General features: G+C 33.9%; 1 protein-coding gene across 3 annotated transcripts in view; it reads right to left on the reverse strand.

Annotated features, from left to right (window-relative positions):
• PTPRD (protein tyrosine phosphatase, receptor type, D) overlaps positions 1–14,135 on the reverse strand; it is a 1,952,036-nt gene that overhangs the window by 1,398,331 nt on the left and 539,570 nt on the right. For all 3 annotated transcript variants that reach the window (XM_012721366.1, XM_004677659.2, XM_004677657.2), the window contains one exon: positions 10,194–10,265. The gene's annotated coding sequence lies outside the window, so the exon portion shown is untranslated. The remainder of the gene's footprint in view (positions 1–10,193; positions 10,266–14,135) is intronic.

The following is a 14,135-nucleotide window of genomic DNA, read 5'->3' on the forward strand; positions in this document are numbered from 1 at the left end:
ACCTCATACTTTGACAGAATACAATTCAAAAATGAAAGTCCATGAACTAAAGAAGGCATAGCTACCAGAAGAAATTTTTCTGTGTATCAGATATGTATATCATAGAAATAAACAAAGCTAGAAATTTGTAACTCCTTACTTATATCCAATAACAAACTTTGATTGTTTTAGGCAATTTTGAATTTATATTTCTTGTTTTTGATATGTTGCTTTCATGCAAAACTTTCTAATTTATTGACATGTGCTGTCTATAAATGAATAAATATTCACTGAATGAAAGCAACAGAGAAAATCCCCTTTTCATATCTGGATGCTACCTGATAAGAATTTTGCTATTGTGTTCAGGAAAGGAAATAAGAGCAAAATCACTTGTTTTGCACATATTAAAACCCTCTCCCACACAAATTTTACAAACTGGGCATTTCATTTTAAATTATTGGTAAAATCATTAAATTAATTTATTACAGTTTATGTAAATTGGGCAGCAGTTAAAATTTACATTGACTAAGTTTTATTTTAGCCACTAGGATGAATAAAATGCAATAAACTAGAGGCAAATGCCAAATTCCATTTAAGAAAATATTTCTTCCATTAATTGTTCTCTTGTTCTCTATAACTCACTATTATAGAGCAGAAAGCCCACTGAATTATATTGTTGTAATTAGGTTGTTCCTTTAACATGTTTTATGCCTCAGTATTTCTATGCCTTAAAAAAAATCTGATACTAGCTTTCTGTAAAGCTGTGCTTGGATGGAATTATGTTTTGTCTCAGATAATTACATTGTACTAAAACTACATAATCTTTGTACAAATTTTAAATAAAAATAAAATAAAATTATAATTTTTGTATTTGTGCATATATATATAGCTATGTTAAAGATTATTTGTAGTATGTTATAAATGTTAATAAACAAACTCTAAACTTACATATTTGTAAATATATCGATATAACTGCTATGATTAATCCAACTAAGAATAATCATTTTAATTGTAAATCTGATAAACTACAGAGTTTCCAATTTCCCTTCATAGGCCAGAAGCCACAGATTTTTCATTAGCATTCAAATTTTTCACTAGCTTAAGAATTTTGAATATTATTATAGAAGTCAATAAGCTACACACTGGCTCCATTTAAAGGAGGATTAGAAGACCATGTGATGTTGAAGTGGGAGGATTTTTCTTGATAACTTTAGGATGTGGGTTCCATTATAGGTATATTATGCAAAACAAAGAATCCAGGAAAGAATTTCCAGAGAAGGAATTAAAAATAAGATTGTACACAAAGTGCCCACCTTGATCTTGAAAGAAAATAAACCAATGGGAACAGCAGGAGCTGAGCAATCTTGGGCATTAAACACCTAAATACAATGGAAGTCAGTGTGAAAAAAGCTGAGAGCAACTATACAAAGCCTTTCTTTTATGTAGTATAAAGCCTTCAATCAAGTAAATAACTTATGTGTAAAATGTATTTGATTTATCTACTGCCAATATGTCATATAGTAGACTGTGCCTAGAAAAGTGTTTCCTTGAAAAAAATAGTGAGCATGAATGTCAATATCAAGAAACAAATCTCTCAATTAGACAAATCTCTCAATTAGAATTAAATTAATTACTTAATTAATGAACAAAGAAGGATTTTCAAAATTGTCTCTTGGCTTCTATGTAGGGCCAAAGCCGTACCTCAGTTACATTCTTGTCATCTTTGAATGATGCTCTGTAAGGGATATTCAGGACTTGCATTGAAAAAGAAGCCTAAGTCTTTCCAGCCATGTTGCAAGCATGGGGTATTACACATTTCAAAACAAAGACAATTATTTATCCCTGATGGGAAAAATAAGTTCTGCACTTAATTTCTAAAATGTACTTGAAGAAATAATGTTCTTTCTCTTTTCTGTAAATAAATCTAGTTTCTATACACTTACTTTCAAATATTTTACAGACCCTCCTATTCGTTTTATTTTATATCTTTGTTGAAGATCTGGGGTGTAGACCAGAGGTGCATGGGTGCGGTGGTGGTGAGAAGATTCAGAGCAGAGTGTAGAACAGGTAGATCTACTGAAATCTGCTGAGGGGAGCTCTGCGGCACCATTTGAGTCAGCTCCCTGACCGGGGATTGAACTCAGGCCATAACGATAATAGTGCTGAGACATAAACCTCAGGTCACCAAGGAGGCCCACAAACCATCATATTTATACCTGTTTATTCCTACAGTTAATCTAATGATCCCACATGTATTTCATTGCTAGATCTAAAACAGAACACATAGATATTATATTTTTTGTGTGATATGTAGACTAATTCATTTACTTTTGTTTTAATTTAACTTGGGCATTGAAAACAGGCCCCACATACATTTCTAAGGCCACTATCAAAGAGCTTATCACCTATTTTTAAAATGTAATTTTATGTTTTCAGGTCTTACAAGAAATTGAAAAAGACAAAAATAGAGAGACATATGCTCATGGATGAAAACAATTAACACTGTTAAAATGGTTATCTTACCTAAAGCCCTATATTGTCAATGTAAATCCTATCCAAATTCCAAGGGTACTTATTATTCACAGAAATACAACCAAAGAATCCTTAAATTTGTATAAAAATCACAAAATAACATTAATAACCATATCATATTGAATAAAAAGGACAAAATGGAGATATCATGCTCCCTGATGTCAAATTATAGTATAAAAGAAAATAGAAAATAGAAGAATATGGTATTGGGATAAAAATCACACACATATTATCAGTGGAAGATAATCAAAAGCCCCCAAATAAAGCTACATATACATAGTTGATTAATTTATGACAAAGAAGCTATGAAAATACACTTGGAGAAAGGAAAGTCTCTTCTATAAATGGTTTTCAGAAAACTGGATAGCTGCCTGCAAATTAGCAAAATCAGACTACTATCTTACATCAGAGACAAACATTAATTCAAAACTTATTAAAGACTTGAATATTAGACCTAAGACTGTTTTCTCATTAGCCACAGTCACTTACTGAGTCACACTGCAAATTAAGTTGTTTTTTTTTTTTGCAAATTAAGTTTTAAGTAACAATGTTTACAATTTTTAAGAACTATTTGTTTAGGAAAAAAAAAGATGAGAGATAAGAAAATTCACTTCCATAAGAAAAAGCATACTTTAATCTTATGCTATAATGATTGGGAGATATTTCAAATACACATATTTGTATAATGAGGACTTTAATTTGTATGTGCTAGTTACTTGGACTTTCAGTAATATATACCACTTATTTCAGTCAGATTTTCTTGCTATATTTTTATATTGGTAATATTCATATGTTAAAACATTTCAACTTATGTTTTCAAGTATTTTATGATGGTGATATTTGGATTGTCACTATCATAAGATAGATTTGATAAAATAATAGCTTGGTAACTAAATTTTGATAAGAATCAGCATGGTTTTTAAAGTATCAATATTTCTATTTAAATACTACTTTCAAAAATAATTCCAGAGTAAATTTATATATGATTTTATAAATAGATGTTTATATATTTTCACTGCATCTAAATTTGGAAGGCATTTTCCTCCTAAGTGGCATTCCATTTGTCCTCTATTATGTTTTATTGCTCCACTGAATGCCTGGTGCTGTGAGAAAATAACATCCCTTAGAATATAAACCTTTTATGACTACAAATTCATAACCCTTTTACAGTAATTGCATAATTAACTCTCATAATGTCATAATTTAAAGAAATGGTAAAATGCAGTATTATATGCAGTGCTGCTATCAAATGTCCCTATTGACTTGCTCTAAGTGTTTTATCTCTGATTCATTCATTCATGCTCACTTTTCCCCAACTCCTTATAGAAATTTTGACATTTTATGATTATTACACAATTTCACCTGAGAATGATAAAAATGAAAATATGTGTATTTTAACATAACCAATAATGCAAGCTATTTGACAGAGATTTAAATTAGCTTACAGAATTTTCTCACGAGAAGCACTGATCAGGGAAAATTCATTTTTTAGACATTCCTTGGGCACGTAAGACAGAATCAGAATACATATTTGACTTAGCATGTTCCAAGGTAGATATGTAAAAATTAGAACAATTTTTAGGTTACTCAAAATATAGGAAACATTTTAATTCCTCAACTACTTTGAGAAAGCAAGGAACTGGGTAATATCTGAAGATTCCCTTGTAGAGAACTGAGATATGGAGACACTCAATGGCTTTTCAGGAATTCTGGGTATAATTTACTAACCACAAGCAAATGAGAGTATCATTTATGTGTTTTTATTACACCTCTATGACAATCTGGGGGACATTTCAAGTTTCTGCTTGAGGAATATAAAGGGTGGCATGGATCCTAACATAAGGGAGGTGGTGTGGTAGGGACACATGAATAAGTCACAAAAAAAAAGAATAACTAGAAGTAAAACTTGTTTTCTAAGTCTGCCAAAGAGCTTAAGCAATGAATCTCAAGAAAACTTTCTTGCTGACATAAAGGTTACTGTTGCATTGACAGGTGTAGATGCTACTGAGGTTTTCCAAGGAAGCTTGATGTACTGAAAAAAAAAAAAAAAACAAAAAAAACTTTAAATACCTATCACTTGAGGCTACTATCCTTTCAGTAGGAACTTTACAGTTCCTCAAACCTCTTTTCTCTCACTAAGACCCAAATGTTAAGCTGCCTTTAGCAAGGTAGGGAAAGAGAAATCATACAAGACTTGAACAGAGGAAAAAAAAAAGAAGCTGATCCCTCCATCCTCCTGAAGTCCTGGCAGCAGATGGTCAAAATGACAAGGTGGAGAGGTGTCAACATTAATCTAGAGATAGTACATAAATTGGCATATTGACTATTAAGGTCCTAAAGTGATTCAGGACAGTTTTTCTTATAAAGTTATGAGAAAAATAAAGGTACTTGCCTGGGATTTTCAAAGAGTGACTGACAAATATAGAGCACAGTGAAGTTGCTTTTGTATATTTTATTCCATCATTTGTACTTGAGCAATGGAATAGTAATAGCAAAGATAAGTGTGTATTCACAAAGGGTCATTCTTTTCTTATTATAGCAGCACTGCACTGTTATCTTTGTTTCCTCCTACTTTGAGTATAGTTCTTACATACCCGGTATTATCTGTCATGGCTTTGACACCAATGCTGCAGGGGTCTGCCTGAATTCCAGGTACATTACACATTTACGAGAATGTTTCCTCAGAAAAAGGAAGTTGTGGTCTCATAAGCAAGGACAACACTTGATTTAGTGATGTAAATTTTTTTAAAAAGACATGAGAAGGATACAAAATTGCAACATACCACAAAACCTACAGTGCTTCTCAGGTGACAGAGAAATTGCTCCAATCGATTTTTACATCCCATTAAGGCCATCCAGAAAACCAGGGAATGTATTGTTTGCAACACTGGGCATTCCTCTGGAGAGTTGGCCTTGTTACAGTAAATAAAAAGAGGCAAGTCTGTTCAATTAATTCAGTTCAGTTAGGCCATTAATAAGAATATAGAGTCAGAATCCTGAAAATCTCGCACATGAGGGAGGTGAGGTTGACTACTTGCACTATATAAGTTGGAACATAATAGAACTAATCAAATTTATTATACTGCATTATGTAAGGGGGGCAACGTTTCTACCAGTAATAAAAATGAAATATTGATCAAATAGTTGAAAACTTTCATTATGCTGTTTAAAACAGCCGAGGAATAAGTGTAAGCTTTAAACTGGGGTGTAGAAAGAGATGGATAGGATATGACCTTCATCAACTTGTCAGACAATGATTCCTTAGTTCATAAATATGGCCCACTAACTGGGGAAAAAGAACATATGCATTTAAGCAATATCTTTGACCATATTAAGTTCATATGCAAGCATATTAAAATGTGAATAAAACTGTCAAATACTAAGATACATCCTATTCAACTTAAAAAAAAAAAGTAGAAAAGAATCTATGTGTTTGCCATAGTTACAGGTCATAAGCCCGTAAGATGTAATCCACACCACTGGAATTCCTAAAAGTTCAAAGTCCCACAATCAAAACCCATAAGTCACTATCTCCATAGATGGGATAGAAAAGATGCTGAGGGAGGAGTTGAGAGCATAATAGAACAATGGCCACGTGCCCATATGGTGGTCATTTGCAGGGTCCTTTCTGGCCTGATATGTTTGCGGAATCTCTCTTGTCTTTCTGTCACTCCTTGTGATCAGAACCCTCAATAGACAACAGTAAGATTTGGAAAGTGTCCCTAGCAGAGAGGCCACCAGGAGAAGTTCATATGAGAGGTAAAATCACACCAAATGAAGAGAGACCAGAGGATGGATTTCCTCGATGTCTCAGATACCAAAATTCACATAATAGTGGCCCATAGTCAGGTGATGACCCAATTATGAAGATGATGACATCTATGCACTACTTCCAAGATCTGTGAACATGCACATTCCTCCAAGACAACAGTTACACAACTGTCCATTTCTCACAGACACTTCTTTCTTTACCATCATTCTTTACCTTTTCAGAAGATAAAGAAACTTCTCCTAAAGCATTCAGGGTCATCTTTTTTTTTTTTTTAAGTATGTAAATTATTTTTAACTAATTTTATTTATTTATAGATATGAAAACTGGGGTGTAGGTCAGAGGTGCAGGGAGTGACAGGATTCACCAGAGACAGAGTGAGGAGCAGACAGGCAAATCTACTGAAATTTCACACTGCTGAGTAGAACAGTGGGTGAGACAGACAAGGTCTGCTGCACCATGTGAGTAAGCTCCCTGGCAAGGGATCAAACTCAGGCTTCAGTGGTTGGTTATTATCTTGATAGTTCTAAGACTTTAACCCCTGTACCACAAGAGAGGCCCAATTTTTGGGTCATCTACTCTTCAGCATCCTCTTTTGGTATTTTGATCTTTCACCAGTAAGATTTGTTATTTGTACAGCAGGTACAGAACTCTTTTTTCTCGTTGATATTTTCACACAAAGGAAAATTTTGAACATAAAGTTTGACCAGGTTACTGGGGAATAATACAGTGGTTCTACAAAGATATATGCATATATATTTAAGCACCAGGTGTACTAAAAATTAATTTAAAAAATTAAAGAGATTTGAGCTTATAATAAAAATATAATGAACTAAATCATAAATACTTTGGCATTGGTTTTTACTTGAGGATGATGTTCATCCTTTTTTTATGTTACAAAGCCATTTTCTGTCCTTTGTTTAGACTATTGTGGTCATTTTATTTCTCTCAATGAATTGAATCCAGATGCTTTCATGTTTTGTTTTTTTTTTGTTTTTTTTTTTGCAGTGGGGAAACTGGGTAGATAGTAGTTCTATTGATTGGAATGGGAAAGACAAAAGTTAAGATTGTGGGAATATAATGTGTGTGCAATTTTAATATATTGCAAGTTGAAAAGTATTGTACTATCAAATAGATATGTTAATTTGCTCCCCAGAAGTGAGACTCTAAGGAGCTACATTGATTTGAAAGTCACTACATATCTAATTAAATAATCTTTCAATCTATATTGTACATGAGTTCAACCATAAACAATAAAATAAAAAGAGGGAACATACAGATTGGACTAACTCTTAGGTGGGAAATCTGGGGAAAGGGTAGATTTAGACAAAAATAAAGGTTAAATATATTGGTGACTTGTTGATAAAAAAAGGATAATCCTCCTAGAAATCTACTCAATTAGAGAAATTGAGAAAATCTTGAAACATTTTGTCTTGGGTCTCTGTGCCATGGATATTAGATATGTATTATTTAGTGAAGAAACAAACTACCCTACTTGTTATGCCCATACATCATCGCATCGCATTGTTACTTAAATCTTTACCTCTATTGTGTGATGGTAAAAATTAACTTTTCTTTTTTTTTAAAGCAGACACTTCAGATACCTTGTGACATGGTTGACTGTACATAACAAAGAACAGGACAAACTCAATCCAAATGAAGTGATATTTCTCTGATTTCTTTGTCTTTTCCTAGAGAAAACTCACAGACAAATTCTAGGACCAAAATATAGAGAACCTAGCATCTGGTGATATATTTTTTTAATTTATTTAAAGAAAAGCAATATTATATATGATCTGACTTGGTAAGAGAGAAACTGATCCTTCAGTTTCTTTACCTTTAAATACATCATAAATCAGATGGGTGATCTATAAATGAAAATCATAGTAAAGATCTATAAGAATAAATTTACAAGACTGTTAGGTTTAAGGAATGCAACATCATCTCTAAGATAGATAGATAGATAGATAGATAGATAGATAGATAGATAGATAGATAGATAGATAGATAGATAGATAGGTAGATAGATAGTATGTGTTTCACCAACTGTTTTGCATGTTGAAGATAAGGACCGAGATTTGGGTCCTGAATAACAGTACATTTAAACAGATCCCTAACTGATTCAGCTGTGTTAGGTTTTTGAATTAGAAGAGGGCTAAAGTAAGAGGAATCAATGATTACAAAGGCTTTTATATTTAAGATTTAATGAAGGCTTAGTAGTTTGGAAAGTCCTGAGTTTGTCATTAAATAGCTTACCACCCACACTCTGTCTGGCTTCGGATTCAAATAGAGGCTTGATTCCAATTAAATATGAGTTCCAATTACATGGAGCTTAGGTGGGAGCTCTTGATTTATAGTCCAAAGCCAAAGGAAGTTATCTGATGTATTGTGAAAAACAACACTTACAGGCATGTTGATTGACACTTGCAGAAACAACTTGGGCTAAATTTCTTATTATAACCACTTAAACTTCTTTCCTTCTCAGAGTATAACAGATTGCGACCAATCCTTGACAATGCAACTGATTACATAGTTGGCAAGATTATGCACCACTAGGGAATTCTATCATATAGTGACCACAAATAATATCAATCTTCTTTTGTCAGTACATCAACTTGGCAAGATATCTTTGGAGACATTCCATGTGATAGAAGGTTTCCTTCCGATTTGGTTTCTTGCTTTTCTATAACAACCTCTGTGAATTCTGTTCCCTAAGCTTTGTAGAGGGGCATAGTTACATAAAGTCACCAAGTGCACTCCTTGTCTCAACAAAACCTTGATCCAGTCAATCCTGCCCACAACAGTCTCATGAATATTCATATTTGTATGTATAAACATATAAACACACACTGTCTTAGCATGTCATTTGATGCTTATAATGAGGTTGTTTTTTATAGTTTGCATATATCCAACTGAACTTCTGGGCATTTAGAATGAGGAGAAAGCAAAGAATTATTAGTACTGGAGTCCCCAAAATTTTACCAGAACACATAGATATTGCCATTGTATTTTTAAAATGTTTAATAAAACATATTTGTCCATCTATATAGGTAGTGGCAACTTATTATAAGCAAATGATTGTAGAATTTCTCTCTACATATAGACACACACCTCCATACATAATATCTAACATTTCTAATTTATGGAATGCTTCATCCAAAACCTCTGAGATCATAGATCTAAAGCATGTTAAGGCATACCATGAGCCTCATAAACAATTTTACAGGAATTGTGCAAGTTCAAATTAACTAATGGGGAAATAGATATAACATTTAAGATTCTAAGGTTTGAGAGAATGTGTGCATGAGTATGTGTGTGTAAAAGAGAGATCAAAAGTGAGAAAGGAGGTAAGGGCCATTCACAACCATGGTACCAGGAAAAATTAAGCTTATTTACAGAGACTAGAGAAAAATAAATAAAAGCAATATAACATATATTTGCTTTTATCCTATAAAATGCATAACAATTACCAAACTTTAAAACAGAATTTTCATAGGAAAATAATTCTTACATATTATCCAAACTAATAGGATTTATTTGCTCTTATTTGAGTACTATTCAATCCTTTTCATGTATATGAATTCAACTGCTGCTTGTGAACCATTGTCAAAATAACTCAGCTGAAATTATAAGTAACGCTGGCATAATTTTAAATGTTTTGAAAAAAAACTGATTTTCAATGTCCACATATAATCTAAATTTTACATCTAAAGATTTTAATATTATTATCACTAGAGTCTTTAAAAAATGAAATTATAAAATTAAAATTTTCATTGGGATAACAAAACAATTGTCTAATTAGTCAAACAATTATGATGATACATCTAAATGCTGCTTGCACTATAATAAAACCAAATCACAGTCTTTATTAAATTTACCTTTAAAGAGAGCAATTTGAATGAGTGGGACTTACCAATGTATAGATTACCCCCAAAAGATGGTTAATGTCTGTAGGATGAAAAGTGTCAAGCTCCTCAAGATTTCCCTGAAAGGAAAAATAGTAAACTTTGAATATATATTTTCCTAGTACATAGCTTAATGAAATCAATTAACACTGAGAAATAATTCCATCAAAGGAATTTTTTCTATTATTTCTTTGAAGTAAAATATTATAGGCCATAACATTCAAAGAATAAATAAAATCCTTAAACTAGTGCTTGTTTTTATAAAAAATTTATGCTAGGGCCCTCCCTGATGGTGCAATGGGTTAGGATGCAGCACTGCAAACTGGTCGCAGCCGCTTCAGTCTGAGTTCCATCCCCGGCCCCAGAGGTGATCCACATGGTGTGGCAGATCTCTCCTGACATTGCTCCCCTGAGCAGTGTACTTGGTCAGTCGGCCTCTTCTACTCCCCACTATGTCTCTGATGAAGCCTCTCACCACCCCTGCAACTCTTGTGGATTAACCACAAAACCATTTTCTTTTCTGAAATGAAATTCACTTTAATAAATCACAATTTGTATTTTATTTTATGTATAAGATGTAAAACATCTGATTTCATATTTCCCTAAACCAGCTTTTTGTCCTAAATTATGCACATTTTGGAAAATAAAACCATCTTTAATAATGGCTGCACTCAAAATTTACGTGTGAAAATACTCTGATCCTCACTTTCTAGAATGTATTCACAAGTAATGTCTTATAAAAAGCATTATTTTGAGGTTCATAGTATACTCTCAATACTGTTCAGATAAATATTGCTGATAGCATTCTCCTAGGTTACAGTTTAGCAAAAATGACAAGGTCAAGCATATTGGATCACAGACCAATATTACACCAATCATTCCCAAAAGATCTTGGATATTTCCTTTGTTCTTTAAAGAGATGGTTACCGCTATCCTTTTGTTTTACTTCTTTCGGGTTATGTTGCTATTTCCTGACAATTCATATTTCAACTTTCACAGAAAACTGAATAATGAACTTATACACATACACACACTCACACACATACAAAAAAACCAAATGTGTTATTTAAAAAATGCTGTTTATGGGGCTCTCTCTGGTGGCGCAACGGGTTAAAGAAAGCACAGCATTATGAAGTTCTCCAAAGTCACTGCAGCGCTAGCTTGATCCCCTGCCAGGAAGCTGACCCACATGGTGTGGCAGACCTCTCCTGACCTGGCCACTGCTCCCCTCAGCAGCTACTTTACTGATCTGCATGTTCTGCTCCCACTCAGTCTCTGGTGAATCTTCTCACCCAACACACCTCTGGCCCGTACCCCAGTTCTGTAAGCATAAATAAATAAATACTTTAAAAAATGCTGTTTATGTTTAAGCTCATTATTTACAGTATAATTAGCCATTATATAATTAGGAATTCATTCACCATTCCTTGTTTGAGCTACTCATTTGCAAAACTTCCATAAGTAACAGTGTTACAAATAAAATTGTATCCCATAGTTAAAGAGTTTAATTCTTACACAAAAAAAGTTGACTATAAAGTATATTATAAACATCAACATTTAAGAAGTCATGTAATTGGCGAAATGGAAAAGTTCACAAAGTATGGCTTCTCCTCTAACATAAAATGAATTTCACAGAACAGGAAATTTCTATGCATTATAAAGGTACACACTAAGGAAAAACATACAATTGTTAAAAATTATGTACATTTATTTTGAAATTTCTTTGGTTTCTTACAATAAATTCTGTCAACCGAATTATTACTTAATAAAATATACATCTATTTAAATGTTTCCATGAAAGATCATAAACCATAATCATGCAAATAATTCCTTTCAGCCCAAAGGAAAGTAAAACTAACTCCGTATCTTACTGAAATACTTTCTTACGACAAACTACTCTTAAACTTCTGGTTCCTTCCTCTAAATAAATTCCTCAAAGTAAGATAAGGTCTTGCCCTCAGGCATCATATCTGCCTCAGACCACTGGTTCTTGTTACTTTCCAATCCAGTCTAAACCCAAGTCAACCCCTTCATACCACGTATAACCAAAATCTTTGTCACCTCTGCCTGTCTTGGTCATTTTCTTGCTGGCTGAAAACTCTAGGTTTAATTCCTATCCAATAACCTCAATTCCCTCTTAAACTGCCAGTTCTAACCACTAGAGTTCCTCTAATCTATTGATACCATAATGATCCTGATATTGTAGCACTGAAATTATCATGAGCCTGACTGTAGGAAACCTGGGAACAACTGAGGTAGAATGACTTCAAGATATCAATTTCAAAAAGCAACCACACATGTTTATAAGATGCTGATAAACAGATATTTGGAAAGGCACAAAAAATATTAAAAACCTGACTGCACAGTGAGGTCATGCATAAATCAAAATTAACAGGTGATCCTGTTACCTACCATGCTTAAGTCACCCTTTTAAGTATGGCTAAACATTCTAAGATTCATTTTCTTACTTACTGAACAAGTAATATTTAATCAATATTTACCAATATTTAATCATCACATCAGATTATATCCCATCATTACATTAGATTGAGTTGACCACACTGATGTCAAATAGCAACAGAAGACACAAATATATTCAAGAAATTTTATCAGCTTTCCACAAACTTCATGAATATTTTTTCAAGTTAGAACAACATTTATTTTGACCTTAGTGGACATATTAATCAACACAAATTTTCATGGGGACATATTATTAACATTTAAGAGAGTAACCTTTTCATTTTACTATTACATATACAACTTATTTTACATATGGCATCTATTTTTCTTTGTTAAACTGCAAACGTAATATCTATAAAGTGATTCTGTACCAGTCCTGAATCCCAGTTAACCATGGGTAATCTAGTGGCCACGTGAAAGTGTATAGCATGGAAGGAAGGAGGGTTAGAAGAGAACTCTTTTTTCTTGGCCTAACTTGCATCCTGGTATTGCTGGGAAGGAGATATTGAAAGAGGATCATGGAGAAGAGACTCCTAGTAACATTTGGAAAAGCACGTGGGGATTCTGACAACAGCAGCCATTACCTTTTGTTTTAGCTTTCTTGGACTTGCTTCAGAACCCCTTTCTTTGGTTCCTTGCCAGAAGGTGATTTAGACTTGTGGAAAACTTTAAGTCTTCAGCAGCTCTGCTACTGAAAGACCTTGTTTGGTTGAGAATTTGCTGACCAGGAGAACTATAATTTTGAGGGTTTTATTGGGTAACTCATATCAGCAACTTCTTGCCCTGTGCACACCAGTTCTATTAAAGAATGGTAGGATCCAATTTTAAAACATGCACGACACTGTCTTGGAGTCCCTGGGTGCCCCTTTGTCACACATTAAAAAATCCATCGAGGCCCTCCCTGGTGGCGCAGCAGGTTAAAGCACTGCACAAAGAAGCTTAAGCCACTTCCTCATAAGTTCGATTCCCGCCTGCCCCCGGAGGAGACCACATTGCGTGGCAGACCTCTCCTGACCCGTCCGCTGCTCCCCTCAGCAGTGTACTTCGTCAATCTGCCTGTTCTGCACCCCACTCTGTCTGTGGCGAATCCTCTCACCCTCCACATCTCTGGCCTGTACCCCAGTTCTGTATGAATCTTTAAAAAAAAAAATCCATTGAATGGATCAAGAAAAACATTCCAAAGATTTCATCTTGAAAGAAAAAGAAAGGTGGTCCCTCCCTGAAGGCGCAGCAGGTTAAAGCACAGCACTAAGAAGCTAAAGCCACTTTTGCACTAGTTCGATTCCAGCTCCAAAAGGTGACCCACATGGTGCTGCAGACCTCTCCTGACCCGCCCGCTGCTCCCCTCAGCAGTGTACTTTGTCAATCTGCCTTTCTGCTCCCCACTCTGTCTCAGGCGAAGCCTCTCACTGTCCCCTCACCTCTGGCCTGTACCCCAGTTCTGTATGCATAAATAAAAAAATCCTAAAAAAAAAAAGAAAGAAAGAAAG

The sequence above is a fragment of the Condylura cristata genome, unplaced genomic scaffold (genome assembly GCF_000260355.1).
Source record: "Condylura cristata isolate star-nosed mole 26May11 unplaced genomic scaffold, ConCri1.0 scaffold00006, whole genome shotgun sequence".
Lineage (NCBI taxonomy): Eukaryota > Metazoa > Chordata > Mammalia > Eulipotyphla > Talpidae > Condylura > Condylura cristata.